General features: G+C 56.3%; 1 pseudogene; it reads left to right on the top strand.

The window, feature by feature from the left end:
* Positions 1 to 151: 151 nt before the first annotated feature.
* On the top strand, positions 152 to 11,682 carry LOC133339885 (F-box/LRR-repeat protein 18-like; annotated as a pseudogene).
* The last annotated feature ends 1,874 nt before the right edge of the window (positions 11,683 to 13,556 follow it).

Raw genomic sequence — 13,556 nt, forward strand, 5'->3', positions numbered from 1 at the left:
TCCTTGCCGCCGATTCCAGCAGGAAATCACTTTTGAGCTTTGCACTTCACTGTTAGATCAGCGCGCCGCACGATACCTCACGCACGCTCTCACACCTCTCTCGCACATCTTCCCCCTCGCGATCTCACCACCGCCGCCGCCGCCGCGGCAGGCGTTGGGCGCATCACCGAGCTGCGCCAGACCCTGCTGACGCCGTCGTACGGCGTGGGCCGTGCTGCGTCGCCGTGCGCACCCTGCTGCTGCGCCTCGAGATCCCGACTGCGACGAGGTCGGGGGGGCGCTGCCCCCCGCGCAGCTCATGGTGGGCCAGAGCAACATACCGTGCTACCGGCACCTGCGGTGTTCGCCGTGCGGCTGGCGCCCGGCTTCAGCAACCAGGACGTGGGCGTACCTCTCGTCGCTGCCGTCGCGCCCACCCAGCGGCATCGAGGTAGCGGCATGGCGAGCGAACCCACGCTCCCCTGCCTCACCCACCCCCCACCCCCCCCACCCCCCCCCCCACCCCCCCACCCACCCACCCCACCCCCCCCCCCACCCCCCCACCCCCCACCCCCACCACCACCCCACCCCCACCCACCACCCACCACCACCCCCCACCACCACCCACCCCACACCCACCCCCACCACCCACCCACACCACCCCCACCACCACCACACCCCACCCCACCCACCCACCCCCCCCACCACCCCCACCCCCACCACCCCACCCACCACCCCACCACGACCCCACCCCCCCCCCACCCCACCCACCCCCACCACCACCACCACCCCCCACCACCTCCCACCACCACACCACCCCACCGCCTCTCAGTCCTCTGGCCCCATTCCTGCCCCCGCCAGTAAATTGGGAGGTGGCAGCCCCTGTTCTGCAGCTGCCATCCCTCCGTAGCCAGCCGTTGTTCACGGTCACTCTTCCACTGCTACCCCCTTCCGCCCCCCTCCACCACGTCATTTGTGATTGGGAGGTGACTCCTTCACTGCTCCGTTCGTTCTCTCTCTCGGTGGGTTATGAATTACAGGCAGAGCGGAGTGCCGTATCGCCACACGTCTTCACGAGACGGCGATAGCCCGATCGATCACATGACCTATACGTTAATTCTCGGAGGTGGAATTCAGAAGTAGATGGATCTTGGCTAATGACGATGATGACGATGCTGACGATGGATGATATGCAACCTCTCTTTGGACAGACGTTCGTGCTGTCAGTGCCCTGCGGCTTCCCGGAGCTCACTCCGTGGATGTCGGGCTTCCTGTCGGCGGTGGCCGAGAGCGACGACCTCGCGTCGTTGCAGCTCCCTCGCTCCTGGCTCGCCGAGGGCTCGGCGCTGCGCTCCGTCCGCCTGCGCCGGCCCCGCCACCTCATCCTCCCGCGCTGTTCGCTGCGCAGCCTCGACCTGGCGCACATGCTCGCCCTGCCGGCGCCAGGCCCCGCCCGCGTGACGGCGATGACGGAGGCGCGCGATCGTGAAGACGAGGGCCAGCAACGACGACGACGGCGACCACGACGGCGACGCCGCCAGCCCGGCCCGCTCATTGGTGACGCTCAACCTGAGCGGTTTCGCGTTCGGCCGTTTGGGGTCCAGCGCCCGGAGCAGGCCTCCGTGGCCTTCCTGGACGCGTTGACGCGCGTGTGCCGCCGGCTGCGCAGCCTCAACCTGGCCGGCGCCCACGTCCACCTGCCGCTGTCGCCGCCGGCGCCCGGGCAGCTGTGGGGCGCTGTCCCGCCTGCGCCGCCTGCGCTCGCTCGCGTTGCCGCTGTGCGCCGTGTCGTCGAGCTCCCCGGCGGGGCACCGCCGCTGGTGGGCGGGCGCCGGCGGTGTACGTGCGCCCGGGCCCGAGTCTGCGATCCGGCGGAGACGCCGCGGGATCAGCGGAACAACGGGCGGAACCGCCGAGGGCGGCGCCGGAGATGCCGGCGCGCGGATTTGACAAGATGCGGGTCATGAGGACTGCGCCGCTGACGGCGGCGGAGGCACCGGCGGTGCGTTGCTCGGCGTAGCCGGTGACCCCGCCGACGCTGGCCCGTTTGCCGGATTGGTGTCTCGGCTGCCGCAGCTGCGCGAGTTGGAGCTGGTGTCGTCGAACTTCGTGTCGGCTTTGCCGCGGTTCGAAATGGCCAACCAGCAAGTGCGGCACTGCGGGCACGGCACGGCGTTCGGGGACGCAGAGATGGCGCTCATTGGGCAGCTACCGAACCTCCGCCGGCTCACGGTGGCGCAGGTACCCGGGGGGGGGCGAGGGGTTGCGCCCGGCTGGCGGGGCAGCCGGTTCCTGGCTGACGTGTGAGCGAGTGAGAAAATGATGGGATTGGTCGGTGGGTGTGCGAATGAATGGGTGGGTGGGCAAGTAGGTCAGTCATCAGGTGAGTGAAGAAGCGAATTAGTAAATGGGGGAGCAAGCAAGCGAGTGCCAGTTGGGTTAGCTCACCCATTTTCCAACTAAGATCCCAACGGATCGCTCGAACGACAACGGGAACCACCTTCGGCTTACCTGTGCCCCCACCGACCTTGCCCCGGCAGGCACCCGAGGTGGTGACGGGCACCGGGCTGGTGGCACTCGCTCGGGGCTGCCGGCACCTGCAGGAGCTGTCCCTGGCGAACATCGGCAAACCTGCGCACGCCACGTACCTGCCGGCGCTGTGCCAGGCGCTGGCGCTGTGCCAGAGGCTGCACAGCTTTCGGTGAGTTCCCCCCCAGGCGTACGATCGGCTACGATGACGATCACGACGATCACGACGATGACGACGATGATATTGCCCCTGCAAACAGCGCCGCCAGGGTGCACAACAGGGGATATTTGCTCTGGACCCCACAATGGACCTGGGGATGAGGAGATGAGCGAGCCCGCGCGCCATTTTCCCCCAGGCCGCAAGAAACCTCTGGGCAGCTCTGCCTGCAACTTAAACCCCCACACATGCACAGTCTCAAATCCTTATCGCAGGGCCTCTGCGAGACTCTGTGGGCCTCTGTGAGAGTCTGGGACTCTGTACGAGTCTATAGGCCTTTGTATGAGTCTATAAGCCTCTGTGGGTGTATGCACCTCTGAGTCTATTGGCCTATAAGCGAGTCTGTTGGCCTTTGCGAGTCTGTTGGACTACGTGGGTCCGTGGGTCTCTGTGCGAGTCTGTTGGCGTCGGTGCGAGTCTTTTCGGGCCAGTGACGCGATAAAGGCCACCGCCGCTGCGATCCATTCAAACCCTCGACCTGAAGGTTTCTGTCGCCGGGGATCGGCACGTCACGGCACTGAAAAAAATGGCCCTGGCTCGGCTCGGCACGGGTGCCCAAGCGGAAAAGGCAGCCGTAGGGCGGCAATGGGCCACCGGGCGTGGCGTCTTATGGCGTCCGTCTGCAGGCGTGAGCCTTTCGGGAGACGGCCGTTTATAACAAATTACCTTGACGATCGTGCGACTGCAACGCAAACGGTGATGCCGAGGCCGCCATCCACCCATACGCCTTCCGACGCATCCAATAGAGACAAAGATCCCTCGTACAGCCTTGACAGACTGTTGGAGCAAGTGCTGTTCGCGAGAACTCCCGTGAAGGCCAGGAACAGTGCACGAGGGGATGGGTGGTAAGGACCACGCCCGGCCGCCTTTGTCCCCAGTGGCGATGTTTACACACTGCACCAGGTACTCATTTCAGGCCGTGTGGACCTCGGGCAGGCCCAGGACTGGTTCAGATAATCGTCACTCGTGGTGGCCATGAGTAGAAATCGAACCTGGATCGCGCGGGTTCGTAGCGCCTCCACCCCCACCCCCACACACCCACCTAGCCCCACACACACCCACACACCACACCACCCTGTCTCCGGCACAGGCTGGAGCAGCCATACGTGAGTGCGGGCGCCACGTTTTTCCGGGCTCTCCTGCGCTGCCCCGAGCTGCAACGGCTGTGCGTGGTGTCGCGGGGGCGGACTGCCCGAGCCCGACGTCGCCCTCCACTTCGTCGCCGCCTCGCCCCACCTCGTCGTGTGCCACCTCTTCACGGGCGACACGCGCGTCACCTGCAAGGAGCTGCAGAAGACCATCATGAGGAGGTGAGCATGGGAGTGAGGAGGAGGCAGGGGCCGCCGGTGGTAGTGGTGGTAGCGGTGATGATGACGATAATGTGATGATGACAAGATAACTATAGCGACGATGATTGACTGCAATAATAATGAATGAATGGGTGGGTGAGTGGCTGGGTTGGTGAGTGGGTTGGTGGGTTTGTGAGTGAGTCATTCAGTGGGTGGGAGGGTGATTGAGTGGGTGGGTAAGTGGGTGAGTTAGTGATGATGACGACAGATAATGATGATGAGGGTAATGTTGATTGTCGTAAAACGATGGCAGAGATGATAACGATTTTGTTTTCGATGTACCGCCCTCCTATATGCAGGAGGGGGCATCATCTCGGAGTGCATTACATCTCACATATCAACACATTTCAAAGGTCGCCCCCCCAGTTGCAGCTGTCCCTGTGTGGCACAAGGTGACTCGGCACCTGGCCGGCAAGCGGGCTTCGTCTGCCGGTGGGGGGGCGGTGATCGGCTGTGTGCGTGATCCCAATGGATCGATGGGAATGCTTGGAGTTGGGGAATGAAAATTTGGGAAAGCCCGCAACATCGTAAATGCTACACGTGCCTGCACGAGTCTTGCGAGCCGAGAATTCACGAATTAATTGTTTCTCTCAAGGCCACACAAACATTGCTGTAGATTTACTCGACAATACAACGGTAAAAAAACGTGGCCTTGGTCATAACATCCTCCACTAGAAAAACTGCCATTACCACCACCACCCGCCCCACCATCACCACCACCCGCCCACACCATCACCACTACCACCACAATCTGCATCACCACGACCCCCATCACATCAACCACCCCCATCTTCATCACTACCACCCCCATCTCCACCAAGACGACACTTGCTACCACCACTACCACAATCTTCACCACCACCACCAACTCTGCGACCACGACACCCATCACCACCAGCCACCCCATCTCTGCTACCACCACCACCCTGTTTACCACTACCAGCATTGTCTCCACTACCACCATTACTCTCCCATCCACCACCGACACCACAATGCTGTGTCAACAACAGCGTCATGTGGCTGGCGAGAGATAAGCCAGCGCCCCAAGTTCAGTCTGGGACAGGATGCAGATACTGCCCGCCCCCCAACTCCGCTCCCCCGCCCTCCTACAGCACTCCCTTCCCCCATCTCTGCAACCCCCCCCCTCCCTGACTCCTACACTCAAGCCCCCACCCCGCTCCCTATCCCCACTTCCCCATCTCCCCCCCCACCTCCCGGTACCCCCCTTTTTCCTGCAAAGACCCCTGATACCGCCACGTACCACGATCCTCCCCCACCAACTGCCACCACCACCCCTTGCTCCTCGTCACCTGGCATCTCCCGTCCACCCACCCCTGCACCTAGGCCTCGGCAAGGTAAGGTAAAAGTTAAACGGTAAAAAAAACAAGAGAAACTTTACCCCTACCTTTTACCTTACCACAAATACAATCGCGCTACCCTACCTTTTATCCTTTAGCAGGTAAGGTAAAAGGTAAAAAAGAACGAGCCTACCTTTACCTTACCTTTTACCCTTATCCCATACAAATTTCGCGATTACAGGGTAATTACTGGGGTAAAAAACATGGACATTTTTTTTTACGATAAATGCTAGTTAGAGCGCTTTATTCATTTTTTCGATTTAAAGCTTTCGTGACTGCAGGATTCATCTTCTTGGTTCTTTCGGTAAAGTCACGTAGAATGGAAATAATAAAATAATAAAAATAAAACATAATAAAATAATTCTCACGACGTTTCGGCCACAACGCAAGCAGTCGTCCTCAGGTGAAGACCAGGTCTGTCGGGGAGACAGCGTCTGAATGAAACAGCACCATGCTTGGAGCGTATATTTAATCTGGGTTGGAAGGGGGGAAAGGGCGCCTTGACAAAATAATTTGCATATCAAAAGGAATTTAGCATATTTATGGGAAATGCAGGTATGTGGTTAGTACTACTTATGCCCGTGTATTATGCAGGATTAGCAGCATCAAAGGGAGGGGATATGGGAAATGCAGGTTTGTGATTAGTACTACTTATGCCCGTGCATTATGCAGGTTTAGCAGCATCAAAGGGAGGGGATATGGGAAATGCAGGTATGTGATTAGTACTACTTATGCCCGTGCATTATGCAGGATTAGCAGCATCACAGGGAGGGGATAGGGGTAGCATTAATAAAGGGAAGGAGTGTTAATAGTATGTAGCTGCAGTAACTAAACCCACCACGTAAACAACTAAAGTATAAACTACATAGTATCATCAGTATACTAATATACTCTACAATAAGCTGAGTTACTAACAGTAAGTAATACATTACAATTCTATGTCGTAAAAAATATAATATGCTTCCATCTAAACTTTATTCTCTTACATCACACGAGTCTACACCGTACTATATACTGCCATAGACAAACCAACGTTAAGTATATACTGTATGCTATTAACCATACATTGTAATATTACACTATGTATTATTCTACCCACCCTAATGTATATCACACTGCTGTATATGGTACAGTATATAATAACAATCGCTCTAAGGGCGGCTTCACCGTGATCACAATGACGGACGAGGTGCTCCATCGTCACCGGCACGAGATCCAATGTCGAATTGTGGTCCGCCGACAACGAGGCCATGACCTGGCGCGGCATTCGCAGGAATGCTGTCACGCCCTCGATGTTTGCCCACTGCAGTTCAGATAAAGCACCGACACCGATCACATCCTGGAAGCGCGCCATGATAATGTCCAATGGGACACGCTTCTTGCTGGCGTCGTCGCCATGTCAAACGTCGAATGCCACCTGGTCGGCGAGTCCTGGTGCGTCGGCTCCTTGCTGGCGAGCTTGGCGATCTCGGCCTCGTGGCGGTACGACTGCCGGACGACCTTGCTGCACCTGATATTGACGAGCGCCTTGCACAGTTTGGCATTTGTTGACTTGATCAGTTTTAGAACTTGGACGACGCCGATCTGGACGGAATGATCCGCACATCGAATATGGTGGCAAGCCCGCAACTGCTCATATCCGGCGTCCACGTTGACCAGGGCGAACAACGTCTTGACAGCACTGTTCGCATCGGAGCCATTGTCGCTGGTGACAGCGAGCAGCTTGGTCGAGATATTGTGCCCGAGGCTTTGGAGGTGCTCAAACAGAGTGGCCCCCAATGCGCTTGCCGACACCCCTTCCGGACTGCACATCGAGGATTGTGTCAGCAGCATGGATTTTGACGCACCAGATTTGCTGTCGATCCAGTGCACCGTGACCATCCGAAATCCCTTCAGGTTGCGGTTCGACCACCCGTCGATGTGTGAGCGAGATGGCGACGTTCAGGTTGGAGAAGAACGCCCCGACGATGGTCAGCATGATGGCGTGATGCTCGACAATCCTGCGAATGATGGTGCGGGTCGATGGGCCCTCGTATCCCGGCGTCAATGTGTTGACCAAGGTCTTGAACTTGTCGCTGCCGGCGGCTCGCAAAGAGATTGCACCTTGGATAACAAAATCCACCACCGCGTTCTCAAACTTTCCAGGAGGCGATCTGGGATTGCTGGCCGGCTCAGCGTTTGCTGTATTAGGCGGCTCGCCGACGCCAACGTCCCGACCTCGCTGCCTGGGGCGAGCACGTTGTGTTTCTTGAGGTGGGCTTTCCACCCCGACGCGTTCGTGTGGGTGGAAAACCACTTGCGGCAGCGCACGCACTGCCGCTTCCCTTGCTGTGCATGCGGATCACCCTCCATCCAATCGTGTGTGTGCTCCCACGGGAACGCATACCGCTGCCTCTTTCGATTGCTGTTCGCAGCAACCCCAAAAAAGCCGTTGCTGGCATCCTCGTCCTCTAGTACCCTCGACCTCAAGAACGTGGACCGTCTCCATGTGCTCCGCCATCACTTTAAAATGGAGGCCACGGATTGCGTCACTGCGCCACGGAACTTTTAGCGGTAAACAAGGTACTGTATTTACCAGTAATTATTCGCCCTACCCTTACTCTACCGGGTAATTCTTCATGAGCTACCTTTACCCTACTCTTTACCTTACCCCTTGGCATGTCGAAACCTTTACCTTTACCCTTTTACCCGGTAATAAAGGTAATTTACCTTACCTTGCCGAGGCCTACCTGCACCCACCCCCTCACCCACCCCATGCCCCCCCCCCCCATGCCGCCCCAAGCTTTCCCATGATTCCTTGCGTGCTATTGTGCTCCTGGATTGTCTTTCCGCTGGTGATTTTATTCTTCTTAAACGAGGACAGATGTCTGCCTCGTGACCGATCGCCGGTGCCCGTTTTTGTCGCCCGCTTTGGTCCGTCTTTTGTTTAATTCCTTACGTCGCTTTAAGATCGATGTTGATGATAGATACATACATACGCTTGATACTGCGGGTTGTTGTGAACCGTAAACACGACACCGCCATCTGTCTTGCAGAGCGCGTGAGACATCGCGCTGCGGTTATCCAGCGGAGACACCGGAGGGTGGGCAGGCCCATCTGTGTGTCGGCAATTTTCCAGGTTCGATCGGCGAACCTACAAATGATCGCGGCGTATATTCTGCGGATTATAAGACGCTCTGGAAAGTAAGACGCACCACGAATTTGTGCCTGGTGTCAATGAAGTTATACGACAAAGATTACCCCCCCCCCCCCCCCCATAGCCTTCAACAGAGTGTTTGGGGCAAGTTCTTTTAGCGAGCACCTATGAAGGGCAGCACCACGCCACCCAGTGCTAATGTTGACAAACCAAACTAGGTGCTCATTTTTGAGGCTGAGTCGACCTAGGGGAGCCCCGGGACCGGTTTGAGATAATCGAACTCCCAAATACACTCGTAGCAGATGATAATTATACTCACTTGATACTGTACGCTGGAGAACACAGTGAACCCACGTACTGTATTTAGTTTGCCCCTTGGTTTATTTCAATTGCACCAAGAAACACGTGGAACAGAACATGCACAGTTACAGACGTCGTATTGACTGTGAAGATGAACCTCGTTTGGGAGTTTTACAAATCTCTCCGTGTTCCAGCAGCCCTTGCCTCCGAAGCTGTGGATGTGCAAGCCCACAGCTAAAACAGCCCTTTGTCAATCCACTGCTGGATGAAAGGCCTCTGTGTCCTGGGAGTTAACTGACCATACTTCACCATGCTGGTGCAATGCGCTAGCCACTGCGCCACCGTTCCCCCTCCCCTTTATTTTACACAAATAGAATAAAATACTTTATTTAAAACAAGATCCTGTGCTTAACCTTGGCCTCAAGGCTGTACAGACAGTGCCATAGATTTACCGCACATGGTTAAACACTGCAAAGTAAAATATGACCTTGTCATTAGCAACTTCCAGCACAGCAATCACCCCCCCCCCCCCCCCCACACAGCAACCTTCAGCACCACCACCACCACAGCAACAACCCCACGGCAACCTCCAGCACCACAACAACAACCACACCCACAGCAACGTTCAGCACCACAACAACCACCACCCCCACAGCAACCCCCACCACCACAACCACCCCCACCACCAGCCTTACAACAACAACCACCACCCCCACTGCAACCTCCAGCACCACCACCACAACAACCACCCCCACAGCAACCCCCACCACCACAGCAACCCCCACCACCAGCCTTACAACAACAACCACCACCCCCACTGCAACCTCCAGCACCACCACCACAACAACCACCCCCACAGCAACCTGCACCACCACAACAACCACCCCCACAGCAACCCCCACCACCACAGCAACCCCCACCACCAGCCTTACAACAACAACCACCACCCCCACTGCAACCTCCAGCACCACCACCACAACAACCACCCCCACAGCAACCTGCACCACCACAACAACCACCCCCACAGCAACAACTACCACCACCCCCACAGCAACCTCCACCCCCACGGCAACCTCCACCACAACCAAGACTGCCACCACCAACCCTGTTCGTCTGTTCCCCCTCCTTCCTTGAATGACAAACACACTTCTCTGCGGAAGAGGCAATTCCTGCGTCTCTTCAGCAGCAGCAGCAGCAGCTGGACCTGCTGATAGCTGAAGAAGCAGCGGTGGTGGTGGGGGCGGCAGGGGGTGGGTGTGTGGGGGGGGATGCGGGAGATCGCTCTGATGTCGGCTGGCAAGGGGGGGGGGGGCGGGCTGCTAGAGTCTAGGAAGGAAGATGAGGGCCTCTGGGACTGGGATTAAACAATCAAATGTTGATTAAACGCACGTCGCGACAGACGGTTCTTCGCTCAACCTCGCGCCCCCCCCCCCGCCCGGGGCTCCCTCTGTCCTCCATCTGAAAGCCCCCCCCCCCCCGGCTCACCCGCCCCCCCCCGTTCCACGCTCTCGGTGGAAGAGCCTTGACTGGCGAGGCCACGTGGCAGTGCTGGTGGTGGTGCGCTCGTCGCTTATTGCGCGAAGTTCGCCGCTCGAAACGAGCGGCCGCCCTGGTTAATACGGCCTGTGCATCTCCGCCGTGAAACGTACGCGCCGTGTGCTTTGCGCTGGACTTGAGAGACACCCGCGGTGTTATTTCAACAAGGGCAGGCCGTGTGTGATGTGTTAACGTGTGTGTGTTGTTTTGCAGCTGGGTTAGGTCCGGTTAGATGCTCGGTATGTGTAAATGTGTGTGTATGTGGGGAGCGGTAGTGTAGCGCTTAGCGCGCTGCACTCCAAACCCGCCGAGCCGAGTTCGATTCCCCCTCGCAGCCAACACCACTGACAATTATCTGAACTGGTCCTGGGCCTCCCTTAGGTCGACTCGGCCTCAAATGAGTACCTGGTGCAATGTGTAAACATCGCTACGAGGGAGACAAAGGTGGCCGGGCACAGTGTTGGCCACCCAACTCTCCCATGTGCCGTGCCGGCCTTCATAAGCACTACTCGCTAACGGCGCTTGCTCCTCCAGTCTGTTAAGGCGATATGGGTGATCTTTGTCTTTGTTTCAGCGTGTGCCCGTCGCGCCCAGCTCTCAGCGTCGCCGTCTTCCCGCTCATGCACGACCTCCTGGGCGAGGTGATCCGCTCGCTGCCGCTCTCGCACCTCGACGACTTCACCCTCTTCCGCTCGCACGTCGCTCAGGAGCCGCCCGGACTGTGGCACTGACGAGAGATGAAGGGGGGTGGGTGGCGGAGGGGTGCGGGGCAATGGGTGGCAGTGGGTGGGTATGGGTGTTGCAGCTACATATTTGGGAATATTCAGGAGCCCGGCATCAGCACTGAGGCATCGTGCTCATCTCTCTTGTGTTGTACAGCCCTGCAGAGCCAGTGGTGGACATCGCACGATCCTAAGGCGAGTCTTTCAGTTGAACGACCGCCGTTGATTTCGCCGCAAAGTGGTACTGATTTTATCGACCCCGGAGGGAGGGATGCTGGGCTGAGTCAACGCCCACAACCAGGATGTGAACTCGCGGCCTTCCCATGGCGAGAGCCGCTCGCTCGACCGCTGAGCCACCCGGCCGGATTCAGGAGCCAGTGCCGGAGAATACAGGAGACGCTTTCATCCGATGAGATTTATCTGTGTGACCGAGGAACTAATGTTCGGGAATATTGCTTCACCTGATTATTATTTATACCCCCGTATTATTTTTGCGTGTCACAAAGGAGTCTTCAACATGAGTTTGTGAGTAGGTCTGTATCCATGTGTTTTCAGAAACGCGCTACGTTTTTAAGACTAACTTACGCAACTTACGGGAAGTTGCTTCACCTTGCTTTTTTTTTGTACGGTTTAACGTCTTAATATAAATTTCATACGTCGGCTTTTACCACCGACATTAATGATTGATAATTCGTTGATTTTGAGTTAGATTGTCGTGGAGGTATAACGTAGATTTTTTTTCTTAACTAACACTCTTCACCGCCCAATGAGAGAGCCAATTAAATCGAGTGGGTCACCTCGTGGGCAATGGATTGAAAACTACATTCTTTAAAACTGCTTATTGCTGATCGTCCTTCCCCCGCACCTCTGATTAGCGCGGTTGGCTACGTACGGTGCAAAAGAAGTTTAACATATCCGTACAAAAGGTTCCACAGTGGCTCGGTTCGTCAGCAAAACTGGCGGAGGATTGAAAAGCGAGCAAGAAACATCTGGAACGTTTTGTAGGAGATTCCGACCGGCATCATCGGGTAATACCAAGAGCTCAGGGGTTGATAGTTTTTGTTTTCGCGAGATCTGAGCTCTTCTGAAACACCTGGTGATGCTGGTTGTGTAGTCTCCAGCGAGAAGTCCTCCATAACTGTGAAAATATCTTGCATATCTCGGATCTTAACTTTGTCCTAACAAATGTAGAACTTTCTCCTAAATCTGTAACCACCTTACCCCTAATAATAACCCCAAGACCTTAACCCTCACTTAACTTGGGGGGGGGGGGGGTACAAATATGTAGTGGTGAAAGCAATACTAATTTCCTTGTAATTATTAGTTCCTGGGGATATATGTCCATGGGATTACATGTCATATTCTAATTGTTTAATATTATTTGTTGTGTATCGTTGCTCTTGGGTAGAACGAGACGTTTGTTTACAGAGGAGGAGAAATGGAGTGAGCGACGTGCCTCACCTAGATGGATTCAGGGCGCCCCCTCCCACCCCGTCCCCCACCTGCGATTTAATAACGAGTCACGATCCAGGGTTATTATTCGATTCAAGAATCTATAAAAAAAAAACACCTGCCGACTGCAGCATGTGTGCTGCCTTCGTTAGCCTAAATATAACATTCGCGTATGCATTATTGCTTTGCATGCAATTTCCATGTAAATATGCACGACATTTGCATGTAGTTTGCACGGATTACCCGAGACTAGAAAGGAGCAACCAACTGGCACACGAACAAAACACGAAACTCGAAATAGCAATTCATACGAGACAAAGAACCCATTTCTAAATCGTGATAATTCATCGAATCGTTGTGGGTTCACGAGAACGTGACTGCCGAGCCGAGCTGAGATGTAATTCGGCCAAAACCGGCGGCCCAGGGTGGAGCTGCGTGTCGAGGGATGGGGGGGGGGCGGTGCCAGGTAACGACACGGGCAGCGGAGTGATCTATATGAGCCAGGCAACCAAGGGCAAGAGAAGACCAAAGACCGAGAGGGTGGGAGACTGTGAGGGCAGATCTATGGGTGTCTGTGCGAGCCTCTGAATCTCATTGCGAGGCTATGGGTCTCTGTGCGAGTCTCAATGGTTTCTGTGTGAGGCTACGGGTGACTGTGTGAGTCTGAGTCACTTGCTAGTCAATGGGTCACTATGTGAGTCTGTGGGCCCATGGGTCTGTGCGGGTCTGTGCGGGTCTGTGCGGGTCTGTGGGCCCATGGGTTTGTGCGAGTCTACGAGTCTTAGTGTTGAGTTGTAACAGCAGCCGCTGGGATGCCTGTTAGTGCGGATCTTGGAGGTCCGCTGCGTGTCGACTGCAGGATCTGGCAGAGGGTAGAGAGCGTTGGTAGCGAGGCGTGATGGTGGTTTCATTGGCTTTGGCCATAGTGACGCCTCGATTTCTGGTGATTGGGGTGAATTGGTGCCCACGTAGGGGGGA

The sequence above is a fragment of the Lethenteron reissneri genome, unplaced genomic scaffold, assembly GCF_015708825.2.
Source record: "Lethenteron reissneri isolate LAM-NWPU_2019-01 unplaced genomic scaffold, ASM1570882v1 scaffold_512, whole genome shotgun sequence".
NCBI classification, from domain to species: Eukaryota; Metazoa; Chordata; class Hyperoartia; order Petromyzontiformes; family Petromyzontidae; genus Lethenteron; species Lethenteron reissneri.